The 21,934-nt window shown below is 48.5% G+C and overlaps 1 protein-coding gene across 2 annotated transcripts in view; it reads right to left on the reverse strand.

Moving 5' to 3' along the window:
* LOC106594940 (neurocalcin-delta A) overlaps nt 1–21,305 on the reverse strand; it is a 64,338-nt gene extending 43,033 nt beyond the window's left edge. The window contains exon 1 of one of the 2 annotated variants that reach the window (XM_082972654.1): nt 20,988–21,302. The gene's annotated coding sequence lies outside the window, so the exon portion shown is untranslated. Of the gene's footprint in view, nt 1–20,987 lie in introns of both variants that reach the window. The other variant, XM_082972655.1, reaches the window with a different exon arrangement.
* Nucleotides 21,306–21,934: the final 629 nt, after the last annotated feature.

Consider the following 21,934-nt stretch of genomic DNA (forward strand, 5'->3'; position numbering starts at 1 on the left):
ACTGCTGTACGGACTAGGCTGATAACAGAGACCTTCACACCATCCTGCCTGCTACAACACAGCTGTACGGACTAGGCTGATAACAGAGACCTTAACACCATCCTGCCTGCTGCAACACAGCTGAACGGACTAGGCTGATAACAGAGACCTTCACACCATCCTGCCTGCTACAACACAGCTGTACGGACTAGGCTGATAACAGAGACCTTCACACCATCCTGCCTGCTACAACACAGCTGAATGGACTAGGCTGATAACAGAGACCTTCACACCATCCTGCCTGCTACAACACAGCTGAACGGACTAGGCTGATAACAGAGACCTTCACACCATCCTGCCTGCTACAACACAGCTGAACGGACTAGGCTGATAACAGAGACCTTCACACCATCCTGCCTGCTGCAACACAGCTGAACGGACTAGGCTGATAACAGAGACCTTCACACCATCCTGCCTGCTACAACACAGCTGAACGGACTAGGCTGATAACAGAGACCTTCACACCATCCTGCCTGCTACAACACAGCTGAACGGACTAGGCTGATAACAGAGACCTTCACACCATCCTGCCTGCTACAACACAGCTGAATGGACTAGGCTGATAACAGAGACCTTCACACCATCCTGCCTGCTGCAACACAGCTGAACGGACTAGGCTGATAACAGAGACCTTCACACCATCCTGCCTGCTACAACACAGCTGAACGGACTAGGCTGATAACAGAGACCTTCACACCATCCTGCCTGCTACAACACAGCTGAACGGACTAGGCTGATAACAGAGACCTTCACACCATCCTGCCTGCTACAACACAGCTGAACGGACTAGGCTGATAACAGAGACCTTCACACCATCCTGCCTGCTACAACACAGCTGAACGGACTAGGCTGATAACAGAGACCTTCACACCATCCTGCCTGCTGCAACACAGCTGAACGGACTAGGCTGATAACAGAGACCTTCACACCATCCTGCCTGCTACAACACAGCTGAACGGACTAGGCTGATAACAGAGACCTTCACACCATCCTGCCTGCTGCAACACAGCTGAACGGACTAGGCTGATAACAGAGACCTTCACACCATCCTGCCTGCTGCAACACAGCTGAACGGACTAGGCTAATAACAGAGACCTTCACACCATCCTGCCTGCTGCAACACAGCTGAACGGACTAGGCTGATAACAGAGACTACTGAAATATTATTGGAAGCTGTACACACTATACCTGGTTAAATAAAGGACTTGTTCTCAACTAGCCTACCAGGTTAAATAAAGGACTTGTTCTCAACTGGCCTACCTGGTTAAATAAAGGACTTGTTCTCAACTGGCCTACCTGGTTAAATAAAGGACTTGTTCTCAACTAGCCTACCTGGTTAAATAAAGGACTTGTTCTCAACTGGCCTACCTGGTTAAATAAAGGACTTGTTCTCAACTGGCCACCTGGTTAAATAAAGGACTTGTTCTCAACTAGCCTACCTGTTTAAATAAAGGACTTGTTCTCAACTAGCCTACCTGGTTAAATAAAGGACTTGTTCTCAACTAGCCTACCTGGTTAAATAAAGGACTTGTTCTCAACTAGCCTACCTGGTTAAATAAAGGACTTGTTCCAGTGTGTGCCGAACAGCTGAAAGTCTTAGCCAGTGTCTGCCGAACAGCTGAAAGTCTTAGCCAGTGTCTGCCGAACAGCTGAAAGTCTTAGCCAGTGTCTGCCGAACAGCTGAAAGTCTTAGCCAGTGTGTGCCGAACAGCTGAAAGTCTTAGCCAGTGTGTGCCGAACAGCTGAAAGTCTTAGCCAGTGTCTGCCGAACAGCTGAAAGTCTTAGCCAGTGTGCCGAACAGCTGAAAGTCTTAGCCAGTGTGTGCCGAACAGCTGAAAGTCTTAGCCAGTGTCTGCCGAACAGCTGAAAGTCTTAGCCAGCGTGTGCCGAACAGCTGAAAGTCTTAGCCAGTGTGTGCCGAACAGCTGAAAGTCTTAGCCAGTGTCTGCCGAACAGCTGAAAGTCTTAGCCAGTGTCTGCCGAACAGCTGAAAGTCTTAGCCAGTGTCTGCCGAACAGCTGAAAGTCTTAGCCAGTGTGTGCCGAACAGCTGAAAGTCTTAGCCAGCGTGTGCCGAACAGCTGAAAGTCTTAGCCAGTGTCTGCCGAACAGCTGAAAGTCTTAGCCAGTGTCTGCCGAACAGCTGAAAGTCTTAGCCAGTGTGTGCCGAACAGCTGAAAGTCTTAGCCAGTGTGTGCCGAACAGCTGAAAGTCTTAGCCAGTGTCTGCCGAACAGCTGAAAGTCTTAGCCAGTGTGTGCCGAACAGCTGAAAGTCTTAGCCAGTGTCTGCCGAACAGCTGAAAGTCTTAGCCAGTGTGTGCGCGTGTGTTTAGGCTACCTTCCCCCTACGAAGCAGAGCAGGTACGGATGTTACCAGCATTATTCAGAAGATCGGGAGAGACAATGTTAAATTAGCTAGAGAAGAATGGATTCCCTTTTCAATGCTAGTTAAGGATACTATAGGCCTAGATATCACATTGGATTTATTAACTACAAACAGGTAATAGGTGTTTTTTTTAATTCTGGTGCCGCTCTGCAAGCAGAAGCTTGTTAGATAGATAGATAGATAGATAGATAGATAGATAGATAGATAGATAGATAGATAGATAGATAGATAAAAAAGACATTCAAAGTTCCACATTCAAAGGAACCGGTTCAGAAGAAAGATTCTGGTGGGAACAGTGGAAGTGGTTCCGTTCAGAAAGAACCCTCTAAAGCCGCCAGTCATCGTGACAGCGAGAGCCGCTTTACGGCGAGAGCCGCTTTACGGCGAGGAGAGCCCCGCTTTACGGCGAGGAGAGCCCCGCTTTACGGCGAGAGCCCCGCTTTACGGCGAGAGCCCCGCTTTACGGCGAGAGCCCCGCTTTACGGCGAGAGCCCCGCTTTACGGCGAGAGCCCCGCTTTACAGAACACAGAGAGCAGAGCAGATAACAGCTTGACATTCAGACATGTAACACAGCCAGAGTTCTCTCTGCTGGACAAATAATCCCTCTTCCATATCACCCCCCCAAAAAACTACAGCTGCTTCCACTGATAGTGTTACAAGGTTCAACTCTTGCGACTGCATCCTTATTGCTCATTTACTGCATTTATTCTGACCAGGGCCCCGACAGGGAGGCGTTCTGGACCGACCAGGGCCCCGACAGGGAGGCGTTCTGGACCGACCAGGGCCCCGACAGGGAGGCGTTCTGGACCGACCAGGGCCCCGACAGGGAGGCGTTCTGGACCGACCAGGGCCCCGACAGGGAGGCGTTCTGGACCGACCAGGGCCCCGACAGGGAGGCGTTCTGGACCGACCAGGGCCCCGACAGGGAGGCGTTCTGGACCGACCAGGGCCCCGACAGGGAGGCGTTCCGGACCGACCAGGGCCCCGACAGGGAGGCGTTCTGGACCGACCAGGGCCCCGACAGGGAGGCGTTCTGGACCGACCAGGGCCCCGACAGGGAGGCGTTCTGGACCGACCAGGGCCCCGACAGGGAGGCGTTCTGGACCGACCAGGGCCCCGACAGGGAGGCGTTCTGGACCGACCAGGGCCCCGACAGGGAGGCGTTCTGGACCGACCAGGGCCCCGACAGGGAGGCGTTCTGGACCGAACCTGCACCCTCTAAAAAGCGGGCCATTATTTCAGGTCCAATCATAGGGGAGTGTGTGTGTGTGTGTTTCAGAGAGAGTGGCTGCTTCCCCAGAATGCCCCTGGGTAACCTCAAACTCCTAACCAGCATTCCATAACCTGGCTTTGTTTCAGTTCAAGCCGAGCTGGAGAGCGGTTTTGGGGGTTCGTGTTGTAGACGTCTTCCTGTGGCGCTACAACGCTGGATGCTACCGTAAGGAGAGGGACGGTAAGCTGACTCCATGTCTTACATCCAGCCGCTCTACACAAACACACAGAGGGAGGCTTATCAGACTGGATAAGTACTAATTTGGGGACTGTGTGACTGCCACGTTAAATAAACTAGCCTAAGAAGAAAGCATGGAAAAACATAAAGAGATATTAGATTGGATTTACAGAGAGACACTAGCTATCTACTTCCACCTACACAATAACCACCCACCTGGCACGACACACACGGAGGGACACTAGCTATCTACTTCCACCCACACATTAACCACCCACCTGGCACGACACACACGGAGGGACACTAGCTATCTACTTCCACCCACACATTAACCACCCACCTGGCACGACACACACGGAGGGACACTAGCTATCTACTTCCACCCACACATTAACCACCCACCTGGCACGACACACACGGAGGTTGGTCTATGAGATGTGTGTATTCTGGCTGTAACGACTGATACAACACTGGCCCTGTGTCCCTGCTGTTAGTCTCTCTGACCAGGACTGGCCCTGTGTCCCTGCTGTTAGTCTCTCTGACCAGGACTGGCCCTGTGTCCCTGCTGTTAGTCTCTCTGACCAGGACTGGCCCTGTGTCCCTGCTGTTAGTCTCTCTGACCAGGACTGGCCCTGTGTCCCTGCTGTTAGTCTGTTCCTCTGACAACACTTGTGTCATCCTTCCTCTGAGACGACAACTCCCCCGCTGGCCAGCGCATGCTAGACTAACCCAGCTGGACACACACACACACACACACACACACACACACACACACAGAGGGGGGAGGGTAAAGAGAGTGAGGCATTGTGGGGGAAGGTAAAGAGAGCGAGGCATTGTGGGGAGGGTAAAGAGAGTGAGGCATTGTGGGGAGGGTAAAGAGGCATTGTGGGGAGGGTAAAGAGAGTGAGGCATTGTGGGGGAAGGTAAAGAGAGCGAGGCATTGTGGGGAGGGTAAAGAGAGTGAGGCATTGTGGGGAGGGTAAAGAGAGTGAGGCATTGTGGGGGAAGGTAAAGAGAGCGAGGCATTGTGGGGAGGGTAAAGAGAGTGAGGCATTGTGGGGAGGGTAAAGAGAGCGAGGCATTGTGGGGAGGGTAAAGAGGCATTGTGGGGAGGGTAAAGAGAGCGAGGCATTGTGGGGAGGGTAAAGAGAGCGAGGCATTGTGGGGAGGGTAAAGAGAGCGAGGCATTGTGGGGAGGGTAAAGAGAGCGAGGCATTGTGGGGAGGGTAAAGAGGCATTGTGGGGAGGGTAAAGAGAGCGAGGCATTGTGGGGAGGGTAAAGAGAGCGAGGCATTGTGGGGAGGGTAAAGAGAGCGAGGCATTGTGGGGAGGGTAAAGAGTGCGAGGCATTGTGGGGAGGGTAAAGAGAGCGAGGCATTGTGGGGAGGGTAAAGAGAGCGAGGCATTGTGGGGGAGGGTAAAGAGAGCGAGGCATTGTGGGGAGGGTAAAGAGAGCGAGGCATTGTGGGGAGGGTAAAGAGAGTGAGGCATTGTGGGGAGGGTAAAGAGAGCGAGGCATTGTGGGGAGGGTAAAGAGGCATTGTGGGGAGGGTAAAGAGAGCGAGGCATTGTGGGGAGGGTAAAGAGAGCGAGGCATTGTGGGGAGGGTAAAGAGGCATTGTGGGGAGGGTAAAGAGAGCGAGGCATTGTGGGGAGGGTAAAGAGAGCGAGGCATTGTGGGGAGGGTAAAGAGAGCGAGGCATTGTGGGGAGGGTAAAGAGAGCGAGGCATTGTGGGGAGGGTAAAGAGAGCGAGGCATTGTGGGGAGGGTAAAGAGAGCGAGGCATTGTGGGGAGGGTAAAGAGAGTGAGGCATTGTGGGGAGGGTAAAGAGAGCGAGGCATTGTGGGGAGGGTAAAGAGGCATTGTGGGGAGGGTAAAGAGAGCGAGGCATTGTGGGGAGGGTAAAGAGAGCGAGGCATTGTGGGGAGGGTAAAGAGAGTGAGGCATTGTGGGGAGGGTAAAGAGGCATTGTGGGGAGGGTAAAGAGAGCGAGGCATTGTGGGGAGGGTAAAGAGAGCGAGGCATTGTGGGGAGGGTAAAGAGAGCGAGGCATTGTGGGGAGGGTAAAGAGAGCGAGGCATTGTGGGGAGGGTAAAGAGAGTGAGGCATTGTGGGGAGGGTAAAGAGTCATTGTGTCGTCACAGAAACACAGCTCTGTCAATAGAGGCAGAGACTGGAGGATTGATTTGGTACAAATCCCAACTACAAAATCTAACGGATCCCCTCAAAATGGGTAAATATCACATGAGGTTAAAACGGACAGAAAAATGTGTGTTCCTTCGCGCAACATACACCCGCAATACATACACCCGCAATACATACACCCGCAATACATACATCCGCAACACATACACCTTCAACATACACCCCCAACATACACCCGCAATACATACACCCGCACAATATACACCCACAACACATACACCCGCAATACATACACCCGCAATACATACACCCGCAATACATACACCCGCAACACATACACCTTCAACATACACCCCCAACATACACCCCCAACATACACCCCCAACATACACCCGCAATATACACCTTCAACATACACCCCCAACACCCCCCCCCCCTCACAGCGTTATTATAGGCCATAGTGTTTAACTGTCTCCACCCCCCCCCTCAGTGTTATTACAGGCCATAGTGTTTAACTGTCTCCACCCCCCCCTCAGCGTTATTACAGGCCATAGTGTTTAACTGTCTCCACCCCCCCCCCTCAGCGTTATTACAGGCCATAGTGTTTAACTGTCTCCACCCCCCCCTCAGCGTTATTACAGGCCATAGTGTTTAACTGTCTCCACCCCCCCCTCAGTGTTATTACAGGCCATAGTGTTTAACTGTCTCCACCCCCCCCTCAGCGTTATTACAGGCCATAGTGTTTAACTGTCTCCACCCCCCCCCCTCAGCGTTATTACAGGCCATAGTGTTTAACTGTCTCCACCCCCCCCTCAGCGTTATTACAGGCCATAGTGTTTAACTGTCTCCACCCCCCCTCAGCGTTATTACAGGCCATAGTGTTTAACTGTCTCCACCTCCCCCTCAGCGTTATTACAGGCCATAGTGTTTAACTGTCTCCACCCCCCCCCCTCAGCGTTATTACAGGCCATAGTGTTTAACTGTCTCCATCTCCCCCTCAGCGTTATTACAGGCCATAGTGTTTAACTGTCTCCACCCCCCCCTCAGCGTTATTACAGGCCATAGTGTTTAACTGTCTCCACCTCCCCCTCAGCGTTATTACAGGCCATAGTGTTTAACTGTCTCCATCTCCCCCTCAGCGTTATTACAGGCCATAGTGTTTAACTGTCTCCACCCCCCCCCCTCAGCGTTATTACAGGCCATAGTGTTTAACTGTCTCCATCTCCCCCTCAGCGTTATTACAGGCCATAGTGTTTAACTGTCTCCACCTCCCCCCCTCAGCGTTATTACAGGCCATAGTGTTTAACTGTCTCCACCACCCCCCCTCAGCGTTATTACAGGCCATAGTGTTTAACTGTCTCCACCCCCCCTCAGCGTTATTACAGGCCATAGTGTTTAACTGTCTCCACCTCCCCCTCAGCGTTATTACAGGCCATAGTGTTTAACTGTCTCCACCCCCCCCCTCAGCGTTATTACAGGCCATAGTGTTTAACTGTCTCCACCCCCCCCTCAGCGTTATTACAGGCCATAGTGTTTAACTGTCTCCATCTCCCCCTCAGCGTTATTACAGGCCATAGTGTTTAACTGTCTCCATCTCCCCCTCAGCGTTATTACAGGCCATAGTGTTTAACTGTCTCCATCTCCCCCTCAGCGTTATTACAGGCCATAGTGTTTAACTGTCTCCATCTCCCCCTCAGCGTTATTACAGGCCATAGTGTTTAACTGTCTCCATCTCCCCCCTCAGCGTTATTATAGGCCATAGTGTTTAACTGTCTCCACCTCCCCCTCAGCGTTATTACAGGCCATAGTGTTTAACTGTCTCCATCTCCCCCCTCAGCGTTATTACAGGCCATAGTGTTTAACTGTCTCCACCCCCCCCCTCAGCGTTATTACAGGCCATAGTGTTTAACTGTCTCCACCTCCCCCTCAGCGTTATTACAGGCCATAGTGTTTAACTGACTCCACCTCCCCCTCAGCGTTATTACAGGCCATAGTGTTTAACTGTCTCCATCTCCCCCTCAGCGTTATTACAGGCCATAGTGTTTAACTGTCTCCACCTCCCCCTCAGCGTTATTACAGGCCATAGTGTTTAACTGTCTCCACCTCCCCCTCAGCGTTATTACAGGCCATAGTGTTTAACTGTCTCCACCCCCCCCCTCACAGCGTTATTACAGGCCATAGTGTTTAACTGTCTCCACCTCCCCCTCAGCGTTATTACAGGCCATAGTGTTTAACTGTCTCCACCCCCCCTCAGCGTTATTACAGGCCATAGTGTTTAACTGTCTCCATCTCCCCCTCAGCGTTATTACAGGCCATAGTGTTTAACTGTCTCCACCCCCCCCTCAGCGTTATTACAGGCCATAGTGTTTAACTGTCTCCACCCCCCCCTCAGCGTTATTACAGGCCATAGTGTTTAACTGTCTCCACCTCCCCCTCAGCGTTATTACAGGCCATAGTGTTTAACTGTCTCCACCCCCCCCTCAGCGTTATTACAGGCCATAGTGTTTAACTGTCTCCACCTCCCCCTCAGCGTTATTACAGGCCATAGTGTTTAACTGTCTCCACCTCCCCCTCAGCGTTATTACAGGCCATAGTGTTTAACTGTCTCCACCTCCCCCTCAGCGTTATTACAGGCCATAGTGTTTAACTGTCTCCATCTCCCCCTCAGCGTTATTACAGGCCATAGTGTTTAACTGTCTCCATCTCCCCCTCAGCGTTATTACAGGCCATAGTGTTTAACTGTCTCCACCTCCCCCTCAGCGTTATTACAGGCCATAGTGTTTAACTGTCTCCATCTCCCCCTCAGCGTTATTACAGGCCATAGTGTTTAACTGTCTCCACCCCCCCCTCAGCGTTATTACAGGCCATAGTGTTTAACTGTCTCCATCTCCCCCTCAGCGTTATTACAGGCCATAGTGTTTAACTGTCTCCACCCCCCCCCCTCAGCGTTATTACAGGCCATAGTGTTTAACTGTCTCCACCTCCCCCTCAGCGTTATTACAGGCCATAGTGTTTAACTGTCTCCATCTCCCCCTCAGCGTTATTACAGGCCATAGTGTTTAACTGTCTCCATCTCCCCCTCAGCGTTATTACAGGCCATAGTGTTTAACTGTCTCCACCTCCCCCTCAGCGTTATTACAGGCCATAGTGTTTAACTGTCTCCACCTCCCCCTCAGCGTTATTACAGGCCATAGTGTTTAACTGTCTCCATCTCCCCATAGAAACCACAGTGACGGCAGCGTCAACAACAACAGAAGGGATCTGTTGCAGCTCTGTAGAAGTCTGGGTCTGTATTCTGTCAAATGGTAGGTTACCGGGAGGTTACCGGGAGGGACGGACTCTGGGGAGATTCACCTACTGCTCTCCTCTTGGCCACAGTAAAGTGGTGCTGTTATCACAGACATGGACTCTCTCTCTCTCTCTCTCTCTGTATCGCTCTCTCTCTGTATCGCTCTCTCTCTCTGTATCTCTCTCCCTCTCTGTATCTCTCTCTCTCTCTGTATCGCTCTCTCTCTCTGTATCGCTCTCTCTCTCTCTGTATCTCTCTCTCTATATCTCTCTCTCTGTATCTCTCTCTCTCTCTGTATCTCTCTCTCTCTCTGTATCTCTCTCTCTCTCTGTATCTCTCTCTCTCTCTGTATCTCTCTCTCTCTCTGTATCTCTCTCTCTCTCTGTATCTCTCTCTCTCTCTGTATCTCTCTCTCTCTCTCTCTCTGTATCTCTCTCTCTCTCTCTCTCTGTATCTCTCTCTCTCTCTGTATCTCTCTCTCTCTCTCTGTATCTCTCTCTCTCTCTCTGTATCTCTCTCTCTCTCTCTGTATCTCTCTCTCTCTCTCTGTATCTCTCTCTCTCTCTCTGTATCTCTCTCTCTCTCTCTGTATCTCTCTCTCTCTCTCTGTATCTCTCTCTCTCTCTCTGTATCTCTCTCTCTCTCTCTGTATCTCTCTCTCTCTCTGTATCTCTCTCTCTCTCTCTGTATCTCTCTCCCTCTCTGTATCTCTCTCTCTCTCTCTCTCTCTGTATCTCTCTCTCTCTGCATCTCTCACTCACTCTCTCTCTCACCGTCAAGCCCACTAACACCTCTCGTCTGATCACAGCCAGATTACGTTGTCCCTCTAAAGAACAGACCTGGAAACACCCAGACATTCACAGCCCAGTAATCTGTACAACATCATGAATTCATACAGATTGGGCCCAAAACAGCACTGAAAAAATACCAGACAGCAACTTGGGAGTCAAAATATTAAAATACTCTTAGATAACTTTCTGGAGACCACATTCACTCCCAGTAAAGAAGACGTCAATATATCAGAACAAAACCATTTATTATATATTCAAGCAAACAGCAAAAGAAGCACAACTGAAATTGATCAAAAACAAATTAAAATAAATAGAAAACTGGTTTTATGCAGATTGTAATATTCATAAAGTTCATAAACACAAACAACTAAAATGGAAACTAGAGGAATTAGAGATACAAAATGGACGACCCATTTACACCACTCTACACCACCGTCCACGTTGATGGACGACCCATTTACACCACTCTACACCACCGTCCACGTTGATGGACGACCCATTTACACCACTCTACACCACCGTCCACGTTGATGGACGACCCATTTACACCACTCTACATCACCGTCCACGTTGATGGACGACCCATTTACACCACTCTACATCACCGTCCACGTTGATGGACGACCCATTTACACCACTCTACATCACCGTCCACGTTGATGGACGACCCATTTACACCACTCTACATCACCGTCCACGTTGATGGACGACCCATTTACACCACTCTACATCACCGTCCACATTGATGGACGACCCATTTACACCACCGTTCACGTTGATGGACGACCCATTTACACCACTCTACACCACCGTCCACAATGATGGACGACCCATTTACACCACTCTACATCACCGTCCACATTGATGGACGACCCATTTACACCACTCTACACCACCGTCCACAATGATGGACGACCCATTTACACCACTCTACATCACCGTCCACATTGATGGACGACCCATTTACACCACTCTACATCACCGTCCACATTGATGGACGACCCATTTACACCACTCTACACCACCGTCCACATTGATGCAAACGCAGAACGCCAAATTCATGAGAAGTTGAAAGCTATAAAGGACCAAATAAAAGCATGCAGACCTGATGGCATCCTAAATGAGATGCTCAAACTCACTACTGCAAAATGTCAACTGGTTATATTAAAACTGTTTCATTTGATCCTGAGTGTAGGTTATTTCCCTGACATCTGGAATCAAGGACTCATAACCCCAACCTTTAAGAACGGAGACGAAATTTGACACAATTACAGAGGCATTTGTGTGAACAGTAACTTGGGGAAGGTTTTCTGTAGTATTATAAATGTCTTGAGTAAAAGCCAAATTGGGATTTATACCAAAACGTCACAGGACCGATAATATTTAGACCCTGATAGATAAACATGTCCACCAAAATAATACCAAAATATACGCTCGCTTTATCGACTTCCAAAAAGCATTTGATTTTATTGGGCAAACAGGACTGTTCTACAAAGTTATTGAAAGTGGTGTAGGGGGTAAAACATGACATAATTAAATCAATGTATACTGGCAATACGCTCAGCATCAAAACTGGCAAAACAATAATGATTCTTTACCCGGGGCGGGGCTTTCGCCAGGGTTGCAATCTGAGCCCTGCACTCTTCAATATTTACATTATGAATTGGACATTATTCTAGATAAATCCTCAGCCCCTGGTGTTAAGTCTCCATTCAGAGGTTAAATGCCTACTCTTCGCAGATGACCTGTGCCTGCTGTCACCCACAGCACCTGGCCTACAACAGAGCCTGGACCTGCTAGAGCAGTACTGCCAGACCTGGGCCCTGGCAGTAAACCCCCACATCACCTGGCCTACAGCAGAACCTGGACCTGCTAGAGCGGTACTGTCAGACCTGGGCCCTGGCAGTAAACCCCAAAAATACTAAAATAATGATTTTCCAGAGAAGATCCAGATCTCAGGGAATTAGACCAAAGTTCTCAACTGGTACAAAATATATAGAGTACTGTACACACTACAATTACTGAGGTTTAAATATATAGAGTACTGTACACACTACAATTACTGAGGTTTAAATATATATAGTACTGTACACACTACAATTACTGAGGTTTAAATATATATAGTACTGTACACACTACAAATACTGAGGTTAAAATAAGCTCAACTGGACACCATAATGAGGAAGTGAATGAACTGAGAGAGAACGCAATTAAGTTCTGGAAACATCTAAAATACAGTGACCCCCCTCTCATATCATTACCAAGCCCTGCAATGCCAAGAGCTGAGCAAAGAAAAGAGTCCCCTCATCCAGCTGGTCCTGGGGCTGAGTTCACTAACCTGTTCTACTAACACACTGAAGCCTCAGGACCCTCATCCAGCTGGTCCTGGGGCTGAGTTCACTAACCTGTTCTACTAACACACTGAAGCCTCAGGACCCTCATCCAGCTGGTCCTGGGGCTGAGTTCACTAACCTGTTCTACTAACACACTGAAGCCTCAGGACCCTCATCCAGCTGGTCCTGGGGCTGAGTTCACTAACCTGTTCTACTAACACACTGAAGCCTCAGGACCCTCATCCAGCTGGTCCTGGGGCTGAGTTCACTAACCTGTTCTACTAACACACTGAAGCCTCAGGACCCTCATCCAGCTGGTCCTGGGGCTGAGTTCACTAACCTGTTCTACTAACACACTGAAGCCTCAGGACCCTCATCCAGCTGGTCCTGGGGCTGAGTTCACTAACCTGTTCTACTAACACACTGAAGCCTCAGGACCCTCATCCAGCTGGTCCTGGGGCTGAGTTCACTGACCTGTTCTACTAACACACTGAAGCCTCAGGACCCTCATCCAGCTGGTCCTGGGCTGAGTTCACTAACCTGTTCTACTAACACACTGAAGCCTCAGGACCAGAACATCCAATCAATCAGAATAAACCAAATTACAACACAGTCAAAACAAAACTACATTGCTTATTGGGAAACACAAACACAAAGCAAGATGCAGTGCTATCTGGCCCTAAATCGACAGTACACCGTGGCTAAATATTTCACCATGGTTACTGATCAAAACCTTAGAAAAACATTGACAAAGTACAGGCTCAGTGAGCACAGCCTTGCTATTGAGAAGGGTAGACACAGGAAAACCTGGCTCCCTGTAGAGGAAAGGCTGTGCAACCACTGCACCACAGCAGAACCTGAGACGGAGCTGCATTTCCTGACAAAATGTCAAAAATATAAAACAATTAGAGAGTGTCATTTCCCCAAATTTGAAACCCTTATTCAAGGTTTCAAAAGACCTCTCTGATGAGGATAGGCTACCCGTCCTGTTGGGGGAGGACGCAGAGAGCTGTGGCTTGGCAGCGCACTACATTGCTTCCTGCCATAAGATGAGGGACAGTGTCTGACAGACCAATCATGTCCTCTACGCTTATTGTCATTCATCAAAGTATGTTTATTTTGACCCTTGATTATTGCTGTTGTCCCGTTGAATGTCTTAATTAATATTTTAATTCTGTTAATATTGTAAATCTCCAGAGTAAGCTTTTGGCATTATGTACAGTACCAGTCAACAGTTTGGACTCATTCAAGGTTTTTTTCTTACTTGTTTAATATTATTCTACATTGTAGAATAATAGTGAAGACATCAAAACATATGGGATTTGTAGTAACCAATTTTATATTTGAGATTCAAATTAGCCACCCTTTGCCTTGACGACAGCTTTGCACACTCTTGGCGTTCTCTCAACCAGCTTCGTGAGGTAGTCACCTGGAATGCATTTCAATTAACAGGTGTGCCTTGTTAATTTGTGGAATTTCTTTCCTTCTTAATGCGTTTGAGCCAATCAGCTGTGTTGTGACAAGGTAGGGGTGGTATACAGAAGATGGCCCTATTTGGTAAAAGACCAAGTCCATATTATGGCAAGAACAGCTCAAATAAGCAAAGAGAAACGACAGTCCATCATTACTTTAAGACATGAAGGTCAGTCAATACGGAACATTAAGAACTTTGAAAGTTTCTTCAAGTGCAGTCGCACAAACCATCAAGCACTATGATGAAACTGGCTCTCATGAGGACCGCCACAGGAAAGGAAGACCCAGAGTTACCTCTGCTGCAGAGGATAAGTTCATTAGAGTTACCAGCCTCAGAAATTGCAGCCCAAATAAATGCTTCACAGAGTTCAAGTAACAGACACATCTCAACATCAACTGTTCAGAGGAGACTGTGTGAATCAGACCTTCATGGCTGAATTGCTGCAGAGAAACCACTACTAAAGGACACCAATAAGAAGAAGAGACTTACTTGGGCCGAGAAACACGAGCAATGGACATTAGACCGGTGGAAATCTGTCCTTTGGTCTGATGATTCCAAATTTGATATTTTTGGTTCTAACCGCTGTGTCTTTGTGAGACTCAGAGTAGGTGAACGGATGATCTCTGCATGTGTGGTTCACACCGTGAAGCATGGAGGAGGAGGAGGTGTGATGGTGTGGTGGTGCTTTGCTGTTGACACTGATTTATTTAGAATTCAAGGCACGCTTAACCAGCATGGCTACCACAGCATTCTGCAGCGATACGCCATCCCATCTGGTTTGCGCTTAGTGGGACTATCATTTGTTTTTCAACAGGACAATGACCCAACACACCTCTAGGCTGTGTAAGGGCTATTTGACCAGGAAGGAGAGTGATGGAGTGCTGCATCAGATCACCTGGCCTCCACAATCACCCGACCTCAACCCAATTGAGATGGTTTGAGATGAGTTGGACCGCAGAGTGAAGGAAAAGCAGCCAACAAGTGCTCAGCATATGTGGGAACTTCTTCAAGACTGTTGGAAAAGCATTCCAGGTGAAGCTGGTTGAGAGAATGCCAAGAGTGTACAAAGCTGTCATCAAGGCAAAGGGTGGCTACTTTGAAGAAAATAAAATATATTTTGAATTGTTTAACCCTTTTTTGGTTACTACATGATTCCATATGAGTTATTTCATATTTTTGATGTCTTCACTATTATTCTACAATGTAGAAAATAGTAAAAATAAAGAAAAACCCTTGAATGAGTCGGTGTGTCCAAACTTTTGACTGGTACTGTACATTGTTACATCATGCCAATAAAGCAAATTTAATTCAATCGAGACAGAAAGACAGAGCGACAGAGAGACAATTGTTTTATTTCTTACTTTTATTTAACCAGGCAAGTCAGTTAAGAACAAATTCTTATTTATAATGACAGCCTACCAGGGAACAGTGGGTTAACTGCCTTGTTCAGGGGGCAGAACGACAGATTTTTACCTTGTCAGCTCGGGGGATTCGATCTTGCAACCTTCCGGTTACTGGCCAAACGCTCTAACCACTAGACTACCTGCCTCCCCAGATACAGACAGAGATACAGAGAGAGAGAGAGAGATACAGAGAGAGAGAGAGAGAGATACAGAGAGAGAGAGATACAGAGAGAGAGCGATACAGAGAGAGAGCGATACAGAGAGAGAGAGAGATATACAGAGAGAGAGAGAGAGATATACAGAGATACAGAGAGAGATATACAGAGAGAGAGAGAGATATACAGAGAGAGAGAGAGATATACAGAGAGAGAGAGAGAGATATACAGAGAGAGACGTATACAGCAAAAGAGATACATACAGAGAGACAGAGATATAGAGAGAGATCAATCTCCCAGTTAACCCTTCTTCTTCTCCCTCCAAAGGGCCTCCTCCTTGCCTGTGCAGAGACAGAGAGCCTGTATTTCTACAGCCCGTTTCACAACAGGAAGAGGCTCCGTTGAGACTGCAGCGATTGGCCCGTTTGGAGCTGGTTAAAACTGGAACGAAAAGAGCTGAAACCGACACAAGTGTCTCTTGTTTCTACCGTCGTTTGTCAACCGTTGTTTCGCTGTCCGTCCTCTCGTCTAAAATCACCCTCTTTAAAACGTCCTCTGGGAAACACACACTTCCGTGAGGTGAGCTCACCCGTCCCCGTGTCGTCCAGACAGCAGCAGCAGCAACAACACAGACAGCTGAACACCAACGTGACGTGTCATCATCACGGGACGTGAATTACCCATGAAGAAGCAACAGCAATTACATTCCACTGTGAGATGAGGGCTTTTAGCTCAGAGGAATGGACCCCGGGTCATTACATCCTGAACTACCTCAATATCATCTCAGAGGAATGGACCCCGGGTCATCAGTCTACATCCTGAACTACCTCAATATCATCTCAGAGGAATGGACCCCAGGTCACCAGTCTACATCCTGAACTACCTCAATATCATCTCAGAGGAATGGACCCCAGGTCATTACATCCTGAACTACCTCAATATCATCTCAGAGGAATGGACCCCAGGTCACCAGTCTACATCCTGAACTACCTCAATATCATCTCAGAGGAATGGACCCCAGGTCATCAGTCTACATCCTGAACTACCTCAATATCATCTCAGAGGAACGGACCCCAGGTCACCAGTCTACATCCTGAACTACCTCAATATGATCTCAGAGGAACGGACCCCAGGTCACCAGTCTACATCCTGAACTACCTCAATATCATCTCAGAGGAACGGACCCCAGGTCACCAGTCTACATCCTGAACTACCTCAATATCATCTCAGAGGAATGGACCCCAGGTCACCAGTCTACATCCTGAACTACCTCAATATCATCTCAGAGGAATGGACCCCGGGTCACCAGTCTACATCCTGAACTACCTCAATATCATCTTAACCTGCTACACCTTACTCAGATAGAAAGACCTGTTGCTGAGAGAGACTCCTACCACTGCTGTATTAAGCTGAGTAGAGTAAGAGAAGAGAGTAAGAGAGTAAGAGAGAGAGAGAGAGAGAGAGAGAGAGAGAGAGAGAGTAAGAGAGAGAGAGAGAGGAGAGGACTCCTACCACTGCTGTATTAACGCTGTTTAGAGCAGAAAGAGAGAAAGAGGGAAAGATAAAGCGAGGGATGAGCCAGTGAGCGAGGGAGAAGAGAACATGTCAGTGTGTCTGTAGAGGAGATATGTACCCCCCCCCTCTCTTTATCTCTGGTCCCCACAGGCTGCTGGATCTCCCCCTCTCCCTCCCTTAAAACCCCATCCCCCCCCCCTCTAACCCCATCCCCTCCTCTAACCCCATCCCCTCCTCTGAGGCAGCTGCTTGACCCCTGAACTCCCCCCCTCTAACCCCAGCCCCAACCTCCACCTCCAGCCCACTGACATTATAACGCTTTGGTAGCCCCCTCTCTATCCAACAGTATTCCAACCCCTCTCTATCCAACAGTATTCTAACCCCCTCTCTATCCAAGACCCCCTCTCTATCCAACAGTATTCTAACCCCCCCTCTCTATCCAACAGTATTCCAACCCCCTCTCTATCCAACAGTATTCTAACCCCCCTCTCTATCCAACAGTATTCTAACCCCCTCTCTATCCAACAGTATTCCAACCCCCTCTCTATCCAACAGTATTCTAACCCCTCTCTATCCAACCCCCTCTCTATCCAACAGTATTCTAACCCCCCTCTCTATCCAACAGTATTCAACCCCCTCTCTATCCAACAGTATTCTAACCCCCTCTCTATCCAACAGTATTCTAACCCCCTCTCTATCCAACAGTATTCTAACCCCCTCTCTATCCAACAGTATTCAACCCCCTCTCTATCCAACAGTATTCTAACCCCCTCTCTACCCAACAGTATTCTAACCCCCCTCTCTATCCAACAGTATTCCTAACCCCCCTCTCTATCCAACAGTATTCCAACCCCCCTCTCTACCCAACAGTATTCTAACCCCCTCTCTATCCAACAGTATTCCAACCCCCCTCTCTACCCAACAGTATTCCAACCCCCCTCTCTATCCAACAGTACTCTAACCCCCCTCTCTGATCCAACAGTATTTCCAACCCCCCTCTCTATCCAACAGTATTCCAACCCCCCTCTCTACCCAACAGTATTCTAACCCCCTCTCTACCCAACAGTATTCTAACCCCCTCTCTATCCAACAGTATTCCAACCCCCCTCTCTATCCAACAGTATTCTAACCCCCCTCTCTACCCAACAGTATTCTAACCCCCTCTCTATCCAACAGTATTCTAACCCCCTCTCTATCCAACAGTATTCTAACCCCCTCTCTACCCAACAGTATTCTAACCCCCTCTCTATCCAACAGTATTCTAACCCCCTCTCTATCCAACAGTATTCTAACCCCCTCTCTATCCAACAGTATTCTAACCCCCTCTCTATCCAACAGTATTCTAACCCCCTCTCTATCCAACAGTATTCTAACCCCCTCTCTATCCAACAGTATTCTAACCCCCCTCTCTACCCAACAGTATTCCAACCCCCCTCTCTACCCAACAGTATTCTAACCCCCCTCTCTACCCAACAGTATTCCAACCCCCCTCTCTATCCAACAGTATTCTAACCCCCTCTCTATCCAACAGTATTCCAACCCCCCTCTCTATCCAACAGTATTCTAACCCCCTCTCTATCCAACAGTATTCCAACCCCCTCTCTATCCAACAGTATTCTAACCCCCTCTCTATCCAACCCCCCTCTCTATCCAACAGTATTCTAACCCCCCCTCTCTATCCAACAGTATTCCAACCCCCTCTCTATCCAACAGTATTCTAACCCCCCTCTCTATCCAACAGTATTCTAACCCCCCTCTCTATCCAACAGTATTCTAACCCCCTCTCTATCCAACAGTATTCCAACCCCCTCTCTATCCAACAGTATTCTAACCCCCCTCTCTACCCAACAGTATTCTAACCCCCTCTCTATCCAACAGTATTCCAACCCCCTCTCTATCCAACAGTATTTCCAACCCCCCTCTCTACCCAACAGTATTCTAACCCCCCTCTCTATCCAACAGTATTCCAACCCCCCTCTCTACCCAACAGTATTCCAACCCCCCTCTCTATCCAACAGTACTCTAACCCCCCTCTCTATCCAACAGTATTCCAACCCCCCTCTCTATCCAACAGTATTCCAACCCCCCTCTCTACCCAACAGTATTCTAACCCCCTCTCTACCCAACAGTATTCTAACCCCCTCTCTATCCAACAGTATTCCAACCCCCCTCTCTATCCAACAGTATTTCTAACCCCCTCTCTACCCAACAGTATTCTAACCCCTCTCTATCCAACAGTATTCTAACCCCCCTCTCTATCCAACAGTATTCTAACCCCCCCTCTCTACCCAACAGTATTCTAACCCCCTCTCTACCCAACAGTATTCTAACCCCCTCTCTATCCAACAGTATTCTAACCCCCTCTCTATCCAACAGTATTCTAACCCCCTCTCTATCCAACAGTATTCTAACCCCCTCTCTATCCAACAGTATTCTAACCCCCTCTCTATCCAACAGTATTCTAACCCCCCTCTCTATCCCAACAGTATTCCAACCCCCTCTCTATCCAACAGTATTCCAACCCCTCTCTATCCAACAGTATTCTAACCCCCCTCTCTATCCAACAGTATTCTAACCCCCTCTCTATCCAACAGTATTCTAACCCCCTCTCTATCCAACAGTATTCTAACCCCCTCTCTATCCAACAGTATTCTAACCCCCCTCTCTACCCAACAGTATTCCAACCCCCCTCTCTACCCAACAGTATTCTAACCCCCCTCTCTACCCAACAGTATTCCAACCCCCCTCTCTATCCAACAGTATTCTAACCCCCGTCTCTATCCAACAGTATTCCAACCCCCCTCTCTATCCAACAGTATTCTAACCCCCTCTCTATCCAACAGTATTCTAACCCCCCTCTCTACCCAACAGTATTCTAACCCCCTCTCTATCCAACAGTATTCTAACCCCCTCTCTTATCCAACAGTATTCCAACCCCCTCTCTATCCAACAGTATTCTAACCCCCTCTCTATCCAACAGTATTCCAACCCCCTCTCTATCCAACAGTATTCTAACCCCCCTCTCTATCCAACAGTATTCTAACCCCCTCTCTATCCAACAGTATTCTAACCCCCTCTCTATCCAACAGTATTCTAACCCCCCTCTCTATCCAACAGTATTCTAACCCCCTCTCTAGTCACAACAGTATTCTAACCCCCTCTCTGATCCAACAGTATTCTAACCCCCCTCTCTACCCAACAGTATTCTAGACCCCCTCTCTATCCAACAGTATTCTAACCCCCCTCTCTACCCAACAGTATTCTAACCCCCCTCTTCTCTACCCAACAGTATTCTAACCCCCCTCTCTACCCAACAGTATTCTAACCCCCTCTCTATCCAACAGTATTCTAACCCCCCTCTCTATCCAACAAATCAAAATCAAATCAAAATCAAATCAAACCCCTCTATCTAACCCCCCTCTATCCAACAGTATCCTAACCCCCTCTATCCAACCCCTCTATCCAACAGTATCCTAACCCCCTCTATCCAACCCCCTCTATCCAACAGTATTCTAACCCCCTCTATCCAACCCCCTCTATCCAACAGTATTCTAACCCCCTCTATCCAACCCCCTCTATCCAACAGTATTCTAACCCCCTCTATCCAACCCCCTCTATCCAACAGTATTCTAACCCCCTTACTATCTAACCCCCTCTATCCAACAGTATTCTAACCCCCTCTATCTAACCCCCTCTATCCAACAGTATTCTAACCCCCTCTATCTAACCCCCTCTATCCAACAGTATTCTAACTCCGTCTCTGGGCTGATGGGAAAGTAGTATTTCATAGCCCTTCACAGTTCCTTATTCAAACCAACACAATGCAAATGGTTCTGATGCCTGTTGCTTGTGGTCAAACGCGCAGCTCTCAAAACATTGCAACAAAAAAAAAAAGGCATATGAGAAGTGTGTTCGTTGCTGAGCTTATTAAAGAAATAGCAAATCATTTAACAAAACATGAAAAACGTTTCTCACACAAAAAAGACAAGACCAGAGATCTTACCTCACTTGGTGTGTAGTAAATGTAGATCTGCTAACAGTCCATAATGACAGCAGCGCCAACTACAGAACAGCAGGAAGCAGGGGGACAGAGAGAGGCTCGACTAGGAGGCCTGGACTGGACCTGGCAGCGGGGACGACAGGAGAGTATCCAGCTAACAGAACAGCAGGAAGCAGGGGGACAGAGAGAGAGGCTCGACTAGGACGCTCGACTGGACCAGGCAGCGGTAACCAGCAGAGTATCTCGCTAACAGAACAGCAGTAAACAGGGACAGAGAAAGACGCTCGACTGGACCAGGCAGCAGTGACAACAACTAGCGACACCCAAAAAAACCCAAGAAGGAGGAGGAGTCCCACAAGCCCCCGCTGCTGCCTCTCTCTCTCTCTCTCTCTCTCTCTCTCTCTCTCTCTCTCTCTCTCTCTCTCTCTCTCTCTCTCTCTCTCTCTCTCTCTCTCTCTATCTCTCTCTCTCTCTCTCTCTCTCTCTCTCTCTCTCTCTCTCTCTCCTCTCTCTCCTCTCTCTCTCTCTCTCTCTCTCTCTCTCTCCTCTCTCTCTCTCCTCTCTCTCTCTCTCTCTCTCTCTCTCTCTTCTCTCCTCTCTCTCTCTTCTCGCTCTCTCTCTCTCTCTCTCTCTCTCTCTCTCCCAACCCCCCCCCGGCGGTCACATGACATGGTTCTATGAAAGGCGTTGCCCTGGTAACAGTAGACCGCTAGGGGAAGGGGGGGCTGGGGGCGGGAGCTACTGCTGAAAGCCGTTTCAATAGGTCATCTATAACAGCAGCAGCCAGGGCTGGGAAATACAGTCCCACAGCAGGACAGAGAGATCCAGACACATGTTATTAAACAACAAGCCTGCAGAGTTAAAAAAAAAGGTCTCGTTTTTTTAAAAACTGGACGACTGAGTCACATGAAAAAGAGGGAAGGAGGTTTGGGTTTCGGCCACTTCGTTTC

The sequence above is a fragment of the Salmo salar genome, unplaced genomic scaffold, assembly GCF_965601325.2.
Source record: "Salmo salar unplaced genomic scaffold, fSalSal1 ptg000914l, whole genome shotgun sequence".
Lineage (NCBI taxonomy): Eukaryota > Metazoa > Chordata > Actinopteri > Salmoniformes > Salmonidae > Salmo > Salmo salar.